General features: G+C 35.3%; 1 protein-coding gene across 3 annotated transcripts in view; it reads left to right on the forward strand.

Annotated features, from left to right (window-relative positions):
• The window catches only part of LOC108716142 (sodium/potassium-transporting ATPase subunit beta-1-interacting protein 2), a 658173-nt gene that overhangs the window by 565723 nt on the left and 78556 nt on the right, over positions 1–13894 (forward strand). The window lies entirely within an intron of this gene.

Raw genomic sequence — 13894 nt, forward strand, 5'->3', positions numbered from 1 at the left:
TAGTAAACAAATACCAAAACCTGAAGAACATAAACATGATGTCCATTCGTAGTCATAATATTAATGTGAATAGATTTCAGATATGATGGAAAATATGTGCTTAATGATCTTAACTAAGTTTAGGTACTATTGAGGATATCTGTTTCACAGAGTAATTAGCTAGGTAGAGAAGATCTATGTAAAAAGAGGCATTTGAAGTAGATAAAAAAAAGTGAGCAAAAAAAATTGGTTTGGCTTGGCGAGGCATAGTTGCAGCAATTATATAAAGAACTCTTCACTTTAGAGGACAATTGTTATTACTAAGTGATCAAATTCATCTTCCTTATACAAATGTGGAGCTCTTGAGCCTCAACAGCAATCCTTAAGAGAGCCTGACTCCATGATTCGTTTTTTCAAGTTCTGAGAATTAGAAAACGAATGTCTAGTGGATTTGATACAATTTAATAATATACATTTTGAAGTTAAAAATGCTGCAATTTAGTTCACTGCTCAGTAATAGCACAAAAATTCATATTTTGAAAATACTTTTATGTTCTCCAGTAATCATTTCCATATTCATGTAATTGAAATAGTTTTTGTATAAATAATCTAGAGCTTCTACTTTCATTAGCCTGAAGCCTTTGTTCAGCTTTGATCATTTTGCAGAAGTTTAATCAAGTACACTTAGAAAAGTCTAGATAGCATCACAATGGAGCAGAAAAAAGAAAACATCTTTTGTTGTCCTTTAGCCTCCACTAACTCTCTGCATACACTCGTTGGCCTGACAGCACCTCTCATATGTTATAGATGTTGGAATCACTGACTTGATAAAAGGAACACATAATTTGCTGAATCGGTTTCCAGGTTTATCACAACACATTTATCACTGGACATGCACTGCATATAAACTTGTTTATAAAGTGAGAAGCAAAGGAAAGGGAAACACACAAGTCAAAACTGAAAATACAGCATATTTGAAAGCAAAGTTACCTTCACCAAACATCAGTATACATTTTCTTGCAGATGGGCTTTAAAATCCCTTTAAATACATTTTACAAAAATGGAGGTGGTAATACCACATATTGGAGAGAATACAGTATGTAAGCTTGCATGCTGCATTAAGGCCCTTCATTTACACTGCCTACTGTGTACTTAATATTAAACTCCATTTAAAAACATTAAACCTTCAACCCCTATTAGTGATCTTCATTATATGTGACTGGGTGGTAGAACTGGGCTCTCTTACCCTTAATACTCAAGAGAAATAAGAATATTTTCATTAATTGAGCCCCTAGAAACAAAGTGTGCAACTGAGTGGAGGAACTTTAGTTACCCTTTGCTCAGAAACTCTAGTGAGTCCAGCATTAGTCCCAACTAATTAATTGAAATACACATGTGCCTGAATCCTTTAGATGGTTACTGCCAGCAAAAATTCTCTTGGAACCCAACTCACTAACCTAAGAGATAGGGATGTTATTTTTTTGGAAAAAAATCCCAGTATTCTTATCTCAATTATCTTTCTTCCTCATTAATAACATTTGCATTGACTCAACTTTAACTAGTTGGGTCAGTAAAAAGGATTTTTGTGGGCTTGGTGACTTCATAGTGGCATCCACCTGAATTCTAACTAATACAGTAGAGAAATATCTCCTAGAGGGAGAAAAGAAGAGTACATTCTATTCCATATGAGTCTGGGATGCATAATTTTCTCTGGTGTTATTAGTGAATTTCAAATAACAGCTATTGCTCATATGAAAAATGTTATTCTTTGAATCCCTGGTAAACAGTGAGCTATTCCAGGCAATCCTACAAACTACCTTAAAGCATGTGTCTGTTAATATACAAACTTTGTAAATTTATTGAGATAGTGGTGGGAACCTCTGTGAGAGAGAGCTAGTCAGAATTGAAGCAAATGTAGATTGGTCTGACAAGAAGGTTGTTTAAAGCCAGAGACAATAATGTCCTAAAATGTTCCTAGGAATGTCCAGATTTGGTTGTGTCCAGTGTTGTTGTACTGTACCTCCTGTTGGCCATCATTTGTTTGTCCATCCTCTTTCTGCCTCCAACATACAGCTCAACCACAAAATTTTACTACACACATGTGTACTGATGCTTATAGCTTTTCTGTTTATAATTCATTAATATGTTAATGAAAACAATTTAGCTTATGCATTATAAAACTCTTTGTCATATTTTTTTCTGGAAAACATCACAATGCATATGTATAGTTAACTTCAGTGTTTTCTAAAATTAACAGTTTTTGTCAGCTGGCTGTCCTGTCCTGTCAGCACAAGCCAACAATATTAGGAAACTGTTTCAGTGAAAAATATCAGTGATGTGTGTCATCGAGCTATAAAGGCTGCTAAATGTATCGTTGCCCTTTGATGTGTTATTCCAGCTTACTATTCCTGTAGTTTATGCAGATGCACTACAATTCAGCTAAATCACTGCAAACCCATTTAGATTTCCCAATTCTTCAGCATTTAGGAGCTTAATTTGATTTGCATAAGGAAATAATGCTTTTAAAGTCAATAATTTAGATTCCTTTTTCAATGGTCATAGAAGAATAATTTAGTTTTAGAAATGACATTAAGTTCTGTGAATTGAGCAATGTTGAACGCTGTTTGCTTTTCATCTGTAAAGCATAGGAATGGAATAAAATCAATTTCTGCCAACAATTTTAGCTTCTGACCTGTGCTATAAAAATGCAAATAAATTGAGAAGCTTTAAAACTGACCAGATCATGATTACCAGAGAATGGCAAATATAACTTGGCTAGTGGATTTCTACAAGATCTATTTTGTAATATGAGTATATTAGTTAGCAAATACTGTTTGTCAGTATCACTTTTTTTCATATATAGACCTCTACACACATAGATTTGTGTGGAGAATATTCTGAAAATAAATATGTTCACTATATTTTACTATACAAAGATATTACCGTATATTACATATTGAGTTATAGTTGTAACATCACTCACATATTTAAATAAGTACAGTACATCCCTAAGCCTTGGCATATCATTATTTCCCTTTCAAGGACTTTTTCTTCTAAATGACAGTCTTTTTTCATATTTTTATTCAAGTGTAATGTGCAAACCCTCAATTGGATGTAAATCATCTTATTACCCATAATGTAAATTTGCAGTGTCTGTATTAGTAAGTAACAAGTTGCAGTCCCATTTTGCTGACATCAATATGAGTGCAAACTGTCTTTCAGTGGTCTGATAACCAAGATGCTGGAAGCATTTAGCAAGCAGTTTGTTAGATAGTTACATAGTTAAATCGCGTTGGAAAAAGACAATGTCAATCAAGTTCAACCCCTCCAAATGAAACCCAGCATCCATACACATACCCCTCCATACCCTCATATACAGTACATTATATACAGTATACACATATCTATACTAACTATAGAATTTAGTATCACAATAGCCTTAGATATTATGTCTGCGCAAGAAATCATCCAAGCCACTCTTAAAAGCATTAACAGAATCAGCCGTCACCGTGACATTCCACAACCTCACTGTCCTCACTGTAAAGAACCACCTACATTGCTTCAAATAAAAAAAAAATCTCTAATCTGAAGGGGTGGCCTCTGGTGCGGTGATCCTCTTTATGTGTAAAAAGGTCCCCTGCTATTTGTCTATAATGTTGTCTAATAATGTACTTGTAATGTGTAATCATGTCCCCTCTCAAGTGGCTTTTTTCCAGAGAAAACAAACCAAACCTTGACAGTCTACCATCATAATTTAAATGTTTCAACCCTCCAACTAGTTTGGTTGCACATTGTTTCACTCTTTCCATCTCATTTCTATCCCTCTTAAGGACTGGAGCCCAAAACTGCACTGCATACTCTAAGCGAGGCCTTACCAGGGACCTATAAAGAGGCATAATTAGGTTTTCATCCCTGTAATTTATGCCCTTTTTATGCAAGACAGAACTCTATTTGCTTTAGTAGCCACAGAATGGCACTGCCCGAATTAGACAACTTGTTATCTACAAAAACCCCTAGATCCTTCTCAGTTAAGGAAACTCCCAACACACTGGTCCAATTACAAATAACCTTATTTGTGGCACTGTATGAAAAGCTTTAGCTTAGGCTAAATAGATCACATCTACTGCCCTCCCAGAATCGAGGTCCCTGCTCACCTTCTCATAAAAAGAAATTGTTAGTCTGGCAAGATCTATTACGCATAAAACCATGCTGGCACAAACCCATAGTTAGGTGCAGATTAGTTACATGTAGCCACAACACCCAAAGGGAACCCTGGAAGTAAGTGTTAATTCCATGGCTCCCTTGAATAACAGCCTACTTCAAATACAACACAATTCACTGATACATGAATTGCACATGCCACACTTGGCTTATCATGCAGTTCAAGAGTGAAAAAGGTGTGTGAAGTAAATACCATTAAGCTAACTTCATATGCATCCTAAAATAATCTGTAAGAAAATTGCTTTACATTACTAGTCAATAATTTTTTAAAATAAACATTTATCTGACAAGGGTATACCATTGTAGATAAGAAATATGTAAATAATATTAATATAAAATAATACAAAATAAAACATATAAAAATAGATTGCCAGAAAAGTATTTTTTGGAAGCAGTAATTTTGAAATGACTGCCTTTCTTGTCAGTGAGACATCAAGCAGGGTAGCCCTTAAACTTGTTGGAGCTCATATACAATGTCCTAAGGGAGAAGTATAGGTGAACTATGGGACACAGGAGCACTCCATTTAGTACTCAGGCACAGAGCACATCTTATTATTCTTACTGATTTTCACCTCTCATGAACACAGTGCTGGCAAACACTGGCAGAACTTTATTCATGTGCTGGCAGCAGGGCTTTGTACTCTCAAATGGAGCACATAGACCTATGGCAATATATTTAGGCAGGGAGGCCTAAACAAAGGACAAATGAATGTCAAATGCAATTATGGCTCTCTACTATGGTATACAAACATCTCTCATATAAAATAAGACATTTGTAGCCAACAGAATAGGCCATTTGATAGGGTCTGGATGAAAACTTTAAATGTAAAAATATTTTCACTTATGTCTTACTGATCATTTAAAAGCCCAGCAAATAATACTTTTTTTCAGTAGTATTAGACTTAGTGATGAGTGAAATTATTCACCAAGTTTCACCGTGAAAATGGCACCCATAGACTTTAATGTTTGAAAAAATTGTAGGGCGTCAAATTTTGTCACACAATTTGTAGCGCACCAAAAAAAAAATTCCACCCATAGACTTCAATGCATTTTGCCAAATTTTTGAAGTTCTGCTAATTTTTGGCATCACTAGTTAGTAGTTTGTAGATGAGGATTATTTGGGAGGTTTTGGCAAGAGACGAATTGTCATCTGAGAAGCAATGTATCAAGAGTAATGGGGCTCCATAAATACGTGTGTAGATTTTCTCACAATCTGGATTGCCTAGACTAAGACTAAGACACTAGTAGTGATTAAAGTAAATGCACATTGTACACCATAATTTCCCAAATTAGGCAGGGCAGTACAGGTTTGAATTCCCAGTGAGAGTAGTAATTATATGGAAGTAGGAAGAAGTTGAGCAGTCTGTGTAAGTCTTGGAAAAACTTGTCTGGGTATTTATTAAAATTCCCCAATTTTAAAGTATTGAATGTTTAAATGTACAGCACAGGTAAAAGGATGAACTTCACCTAATTCCAGTTGAATCCCCAGAAGATAATTCTATTGGACCAATACTTACTGCACTTGGATGACTAATCTCCCTAAAAGCAGCCCTAAGAGCCCTGTATAAATTTAGGGCACAATTTATTATTGCTTGAGCAATTATTTATAGAAATTGCAAGTGAGTTCCTGAACATATTCAATTTTTGTATAATAAATTACTTTGCTGATGACTGGATTTTAAAAGAAAGGAAGGGAGTTTTTTCCATGGGTGAGTTTTGGGAAAACTAAGATTTTTATTTTTTTTCCAAAACCCACTTATGGAAATAAAATCCCTTCCTTTCTTTTAAAATCCAATTGGCAGCAAGTTGAAGTAATTGATTATAGAAAACTCAAGTTCAGTACCTCAGTTGTGCTTTGGATAACCAATTGTTTGTGCCCAGAAGAGAAACACTTATTTAGATAAGCAAAGTATTAATTGGCATTGAGGTTTTTCAGATAAAATGCACTTATGAACAAAGGACTGGCAGCTAATAGTGGGGATCTTATCAGTATTGATCATATTTAGACATTATAAATACTGCCCACATTTCAGAATTTCCTTTTGGTAAAACATTATAAATAGCAGGCACACATTTTGCAATCATCTGCTATACCTGTACATCTATATTTTGTTTAATGTAAAAAATAGTAACTTGTTTTTAAAGCAGATAAAACATTGTTTTAGCAACTATATTTCTTTATATGAATGTATTACATTTCTAGTTGATGTCCTTTTTCAATTGTGCCATCCTATGGCTGAACACTTTATTGGGCAAATCTTTATTGACCTTTAATATATTTACACATGTTGATTAAATTATATCTGATCTTTTCCCAACTGAAACAAATCCATTAAATCCATATTGTCTAGCCTTTATTGATAGCTTCAACTTTTAACTCTGTGAGTAGACGGGTACTAATGCCAATATCTATAATAACCAGAACACCCAAAGCAGGTGACACCTCACGCCACTTTAGACCTTCTTCTACAGTACTTGAAGCTATGTCAGGGATTGGCTTTAACCGCATGCTCAGAACTCTGTCTGAGAACACTGTTGAGGCAACTACAAGCCTATGGGCCCTTGTAAAAAAGTGTGTTTTCCTATCCCAAAAACACTTGCCTAAAACCACCAGCAGTGTTGTAGTCAATAAACAGGTAAAAAAAATACAAAAAGCAAAGGTATCCCTTATGTCAGCCTTACCCTTTTTCAAAAACAACGTATTTGTAACAAAATATTTTATGCTATTGGCTTTCTCAGATGACAAACTAATTTTCATGTATTTTATCCTAAGAGGCTTATTTATGTGGATTTTGCACAAAAAGGTTTCTATTTAGAAAACAAAGAATGGTACAACAGACCTGAGGTGAAATAAAATGATCAATTGCTTTTGGCCAGCACTAAAGTGGTTCTAGTTATGTTGCAAAGACAAACTATTGCCTTGAGTGCTTTAAGAGATATTTATTGCACAATAAAATAATTTTCTCTTTTGTGATTTTGGTGTGCCAACATCACAACTTAATGAATAGCCCCTAAGCATCAGCTTCATGTCGTAATGTTCACTTGCATTCAAGATGTTTTATAGGATAATATACTATAATGTCATTTTACCCATTATAACAATGTAACTTGCCAGTGATAAACTAGCCCTGAGGCTTTGGAGCCAGAACTGAAAATGGTAATTACTGGGATGAATATATTCAGCAAGGCAGTACAAAACTAGCGTTACCTTTTTACTGCAATGGAAAAGGAAAGGGATGTTGTTATTTTGAGTATTGAGGGGTTGTAGGGTTGTAGGGTGGACAATATGGGTTTGTGGTGGTTCCACTTTTGGTTCAGAGGAACTTGAGTCGGATATCATATTGGTTCTAGATATGTTTCCTGAATTTTCACTGGCATTTCCTTAGGAACAAATCCTATTCACAGATAAGAGATTTTAAGGTGTTATGTGATATGTTAACCTGTCTTTTACCAAAAAGCTTAGACATTATACAATATGTGAATAATGCAGGTGGAAATAACAGTTTGAATAAAATAAGGTCTGTACTTAACATGCAGTAATTAACATACAAACCACATGGCTCTTGCATAGCCCCATGGTTGGTGTCCTGAGATCAATTAATGCTGAATATACTGCCACATGGCTAAACAATATACTGATAATTTAGGCCAAGTACAGCCAGTCACAAAATAAGACAGATTCAAAGGTCTTTTTTCTGGTTGGCATACATAGGATACTTCCAGATAATGCCCTTAGATGACCAGTAACACATGCTGGCTTAATCTAGAAAACAGGGTTATTAAGCAGGGTTATCATTTAGGTAAGGAGCTGGAACATATTTAGCTAGATCACCATCTTGGTCAAGCTCCCCCAGCATAGTTTTATAGTATTTGTATGATTAAGAAAACTTGGTGCTCAGCTGATGGCCCTGTTCAGTCAGCATGACTCACAATGATGGCAGATAATTTACCCTGGGCTGCTAGATCACGTTCCATTCTGGTTTCTTGCTAGGGGATTACTACTCTATTGGACATGTGGGAAGAGGTAAGGAAAAATTTGGTAGCCATAAGAGACAATGGCAGTTTACAGTTGCACAGTAAGCCTAAAGTACCTTCATAGTGTTATGATTATACTGGTCTGGTGCTTTGTGATGATGTCATTGATGGCTCAGTGATGTCAATGCTGAGGATAAGTTCATGGCTACTAGGCACCACATGGATTTCTCAGGAATTCTGCCTGTGATGTCACTATACTGAGATGTTTAGCCTTTATAGTCCCGTGATGCCAAGAGATCTTGACCAGTTCTTGTCAGGTCCTGCTGGTGACTTTGGCCATGGTTGGTGTTTCTGTTTTTATCTGAACCTTTTGTCGACCATTGGTTGTCTGACTCTGCTTGAATGTTGCCAGCCCTGTACCTTTTACCTGGACTCTGGACTTTGTACTTGGTTAGCCCCCTGTTTGCTGAACCTTGGAATTTTTGCCGGCCATTCTAGTAAATTTGCTAACCTATCTATTTACCCTCCTTGTACCAGTGCCTAGCTTCCACCTGGCCTGCCTTGTCTGTTAATCCTACCGGTGCTTCAATAAAGTGTTTGCCAAGCATCTGTGCTGCCTGTTGTACATTCATAATTCATAATAACCTCATGATAAATGTAAAATAATAATAAAGGTATAGAGAGAGCAAGTAACCCCCAAAATAAAAATTTGCCTATAAAAAAAAAGATAATTCTAAGCTATTTTTCAATATACTGTACATTTACTACAAATGTTTTACCATTTTCAAGTTATCTGTATATGTATTGATAATAACAGCAGTGTTTGTCTGTCCCTGTCTATTCTCTGCCCTGGTGGCTCAGACTGTTGATACAATTCAAGACAAGGCAGCTGATTAACAGACCTGTCTTTGCTTGGGAACTACGACTTTTGCAACATTGTTTAAAAAGTAACAACCAGGAGTTAAGTAAATTCTGCTTGCAATAGCAATTATGGGGTTGACTTGCCCTTTAAAGCAGTCAGTTCAGGTTCGCTAAACAGAGGCATTTTGGGTGCCAGATGATCTTTAGTAACACAGGAATGTTGTATCTCTGAATTACAGAAGAACAATGACACAGGTTAACACTTATAGTTTAATTTTGCTAAGGATTACTTAAAAATTTAACAAATTATGTCTGACTGCCTCTTGAATTACAAAAAGGTAGAGCTTTAGCATTCTTTAGCATTACTCAACAACAACAATGCTTAATTGAACATTATATAATATTATTATTGTTATTATTATACATTATTATGCCTTTTGATTTGTAGATTTTCCCTATACAAATTAGGCTTTAGTGCTATATAATTGTCATCTATTCTATGTTATTTAAACATATTCCTATAAGCAAAACCCTACAATATATCAATCTCTGATATGCTGTTATGGCCAAGACCTTTGAACCCACCTTAGGCACAAATAAAATTAGATACTGCCTCTCATTCCGTCAGCTCCTACAGCCCCCTCTCATGCCCTACTTCAGCACCTCTATCCACCCTGCAAGATATGGACCTTTAGCTTCTTTACCCCTAACATTAGAATTATTTTCTAATTGAGCCTATACCTTCTCATACTCACACAGTTATCTTAACGTCCCTCTTCTGTCATGACAACAGGGAAATTCTAAACAACTTTCATAGTTCCTCTGCAATTTCGCAATTGTTTAGCTTCATCAAAAGGTTCTTCTAAAGGCTATTTAAAAAGTTAATTTTCAATGCTTATCCTTCTTGATGACTGCTGTACAGTTTCTCCTTACTTTCTATGGCATTAGCATACATGACCCAATCACAATTCTTTAATAACTTCCCTTCAAACATTCATCCTCAAGGCTTATTTAGTTTTTGATATTATTTTTATATTTATGATACCAACTGTATGTATATGTTTTATTTCTCTTGTCCTCCCTACTACCTTGTGTCAACGAAATGTGATTTGTTTATCTGACTTGCAACCTTACATCACTTTTCACTCTCACGTTTACTAGATATTCCAAGCTTGATGTTTGAGATGTTTTACATTTGATTGACTGCTGCTTCATCCCATACATTCTTAGATATTTGCCAATTATTATATCTGGTCATTTGTGAACCTTTATAATTTCCAGAAATCTTTTTATGGAACAATCAGAATTATAGCATCATGAAGATGTGCTATACAAAATAATTCTTAGAGTGTATATCACAAATTAGAACACTCCCTTTGTAGTTTTAATGTGGCTGTAAAATCAAGTAATTATGTTGTATAATGGGGGGGTTGTATGTATAAATTGTCAATTTGCTTCAGTATTTCTCATCCTGAAATTATTTGTATTACAAACACAGCTTTATCCAAAGGCATGTTATTTAGCCTGGTGTACCCACTATTAGGAAGAGCATTCTAGTGAAAAAGAAGAATGTTTTCTTGAAGCATAATAGTGCTGAAAAAAGTTTTTTCAAAGAGACAAATGTCTTGTTCTCCATCATTGTCACTATGAAATGCATTGGCTATACCTCCACAGAAAAAATCAGTACTGAGAAAATATCATTAAAATCAAAACTTTATGTGTTCCCGCAACATTATGCAAAATATGAGAAGACCTATGAAATGAAACAATATTATGTAATTAACTTAGGTTAGATGGCAGGTCAGCTAGACACTCAGGGACACATTTACTTAGCTCGAGTGAAGGATTAGAATAAAAAATACTTTGAATTTCAAAGTATTTTTTTGGCTACTTCGACCATCGAATTGGCTACTTCGACCTTTGACTTCGAATCGAAAGATTCTAACTAAAAATCGTTTGAATATTTGACCATTCGATAGTCGAAGTACTGTCTCTTTAAAAAAAACTTAGACCACCTACTTCACCACCTAAAACCTACCAATGGCCAACCATAGGCTTTCTAGCCAATTTGGGATCAAAGGAAAATCGTTCGATCAATGGATTAAAATCCTTTGAATCGTTCAATTCGATCGAACGAATTGCGCAAAATCATTCGACTTCGATATTCGAAGTCGAAGAATTTAACTTCGAGGGTCGAATATCGAGGGTTAATTAACGCTCGATATTCGACCATTAATAAATGTGCCCCTGAAAGTGACTGCAAGTTTAGTGCATAGAACAAAGTGCAATTTTTTACACAAATTACTCAACCATAACTTGCATGTGATGCAGCAAAAGGACACTAATTAGGGCTTGGAGATAGCATCACATCCAGTTCACAAATGCATGCATTAGTATTCGATTTGTCACAAGCCAGTGGTTGGTGGCTATTGGCACAACTCTCTAGTGGATTACTAGAGTCACCAACATATCCAGACTGACAGCAGTTCCAGATTTGCTTTTTGTCAAAATATGCTTTGTGTAATTCATCAGAGCAGATTAATTTCAGCATTTTGCATTTGAGATGGTTGATGAGGAACTTAGAGTAAGCTTTCAATGCACAGCATGTTGAACAAAATGTAATACAGAGCATGCATAGAACACGTGCATTGCATATAAATTATGTTTACTCTGATTTTCCCTCTCTAAAAAATATGTTGTGTGTCTGTACCTATGTTATGGCCTCTTCTCTTGAACAAATAAGAAACATTTTTTGCAAGGTCACATTAAACAAATGACAAATGAATGAAACAGGTTAAATGAGGTGCAGATGCAGCTGTCTTTTTTTATATTCTCAGAAGAATGCAGGATAATTCCCAGGATAGCCAGCCAGATAAATTCCTGCATCTACTTCTTGAAAGGACCAGACAGATCATCTTTCTGACACAGTGGAATCATTGGGGAAATCAAATCTATTCTAGGATTTGACAGATGAGCATCTTTGTTTCAGAGCTATCACCTCCTGCTTGATGTCCTACTACTCTGCATTAAAACATTTGACTTGTATCATACAATAGAGGAACATATTGGCAGTGGTTTAAAAATATATTTTCTTTAATTCTACAGAGCATATTTATTGTATGTGTTTCATATTAGATCATTTTTGAACCAAAGATCAGTGCCTCAGTACTAACTCGTCTAATCATTACATACATTTTTGATTCAAATAATAGTTCCCTTTTATTTGCTAATACAAATGAAAAAAAAAAATATGTATTTTTTTATATATCCTAATAATACCTATTGCAGCAGTTCATCTAGCGTTCGGAAATGTATTTTACCTAGGTAAGTTTATTGACAGAAAACAGTTGCATTCATTTCAATTCTACAAACACAAGGTAAGTAATACATTAGTTACAGAAGTACAGGAGATGGCAGTGTGCATAATTAAGTTGTGTTGATATTATTAATATGTAAAGGTTAGGTTACCCATTTATTTTAAATATGATGACATATCTAAATAATGTAGGTAGGTTTTTGAAGTTTTGCAGAGGTCTATGACTAAATTATGCCATTACACTAATGGGAGGGAGGTCAGTATATTTCAACCAATGTATTACCGTATCCATTTTCTGGCACTTTGTGGATAAAAAGGCTTATTTCTGAGGGGGAATCTAGTGAGTTGGTTATGCAGAGGAGACATAGTTTTGGATCTCTAGGTACTGGGTGTTCCATAATTTTAAAGAGCAGCTGTAGAATTTTGAACCAATGGTACAGTTCCAAAGCATGCGTAAGTCTTCCTTGCTCATTGGTATACAGTGAATGATGGATTCATTGGAATATCGTTTAATTTTCCTACAAGAAAGTGAGGTTTAAGAAAATAAATGACGATGTATGGAGCATACCTTATTTAAAGTTGTAGCCTAAAGTATTGTGGAGCAGGAGAAAATTATTAGCACAATGTTTGGAGGGTTGCCATGGACAAGAAGCGTGTCAACAAGATGGGAAGTCATTAGACTCGTCTTCATGGCAATGAAGTCCCTTAAGAGAACATGCTCACTATTGCCATTGAAGCCTCTGGGGAAGTTGAGTTTCCGACTAAACGCGTTAGGCGGAACAAGGAGCAAGCATCCGACATCATCGCCAGGCACACAGTGGAGAGGCGACGCTGGTCGGGGCACGACTGGGGAATTTGTGGTGCTTGAAACCTTGCTACAATTGTGAGTGTGATTTTAAATAATGTTATTGCCTATAGGCTCTGTTGACAAGGTATAGCTGGATATAATGGAGTTTTTTTCAGGGCCTTATTCCATTGAGTAATAGTGATAATGCTTAGGTCTGCTATTCACTTGGTTAGACATTTTAAAGACAAACCGTTTCAAATGGCATTATACTGTAGATATGTGACGCTAACCTTTGGATTTATCAGAGAATTAATTGAGCTAAGACAGAAGTATCAATAATAAATGTGTATGTTTTTATGTTTATTAAGAGTAGAGGTGGTCCCACTGTATGTGCCACCAGAGTTTTTTGATAAATTATGCTCACTTTTCTGTTTTGGAAGGTCCGTGAATTATCATCTCTCCACAAGCTACCTATTATGGAAAAGCCCAGATTAATCCAAATCTAATTAAAGGACAGATTTATTCAAGGGTCAAAGTGAAAATTTGAATTTCAATTAGATTTTTTGAGGGTTTTTTTAAGTGGAATTCGACTAGGGAATACTTAAAATTCTTTTCGAGTTTTAAAAAAATGTAATTTGATTTTTGAAAGTTATCATGTACTGGGCCTTTAAGAATTCGAATTCGATTATTTGCCACCTTAAATCTGCCAAATTGCTGTTTTAGCCTATGAGGGACATCCCGGGATACATTTTGAG

The sequence above is a fragment of the Xenopus laevis genome, chromosome 5L (genome assembly GCF_017654675.1).
Source record: "Xenopus laevis strain J_2021 chromosome 5L, Xenopus_laevis_v10.1, whole genome shotgun sequence".
In the NCBI taxonomy this organism is placed as follows: Eukaryota; Metazoa; Chordata; class Amphibia; order Anura; family Pipidae; genus Xenopus; species Xenopus laevis.